We start from the raw sequence: 206 nt of genomic DNA on the forward strand, positions 1-206 counted from the left end.
GCTGTTATCAGAAGGCTCCCAACAAAGAAAAGCCCAGGACCAGATGGATTCACAGCAAATTCTACCAAACATTCAAAGAGGAATTGACACCAACTCTCTCCAAACTATTCCAAAAGACTGAAACAGACAGTTCTCCCAAACTCACTCTATGAAGCAAACATCACCCTGATACCAAAACCAGATAAAGATACAATAAAAATAGAAAA

The sequence above is a fragment of the Galeopterus variegatus genome, unplaced genomic scaffold (genome assembly GCF_000696425.1).
Source record: "Galeopterus variegatus unplaced genomic scaffold, G_variegatus-3.0.2 Scaffold428, whole genome shotgun sequence".
In the NCBI taxonomy this organism is placed as follows: domain Eukaryota; kingdom Metazoa; phylum Chordata; class Mammalia; order Dermoptera; family Cynocephalidae; genus Galeopterus; species Galeopterus variegatus.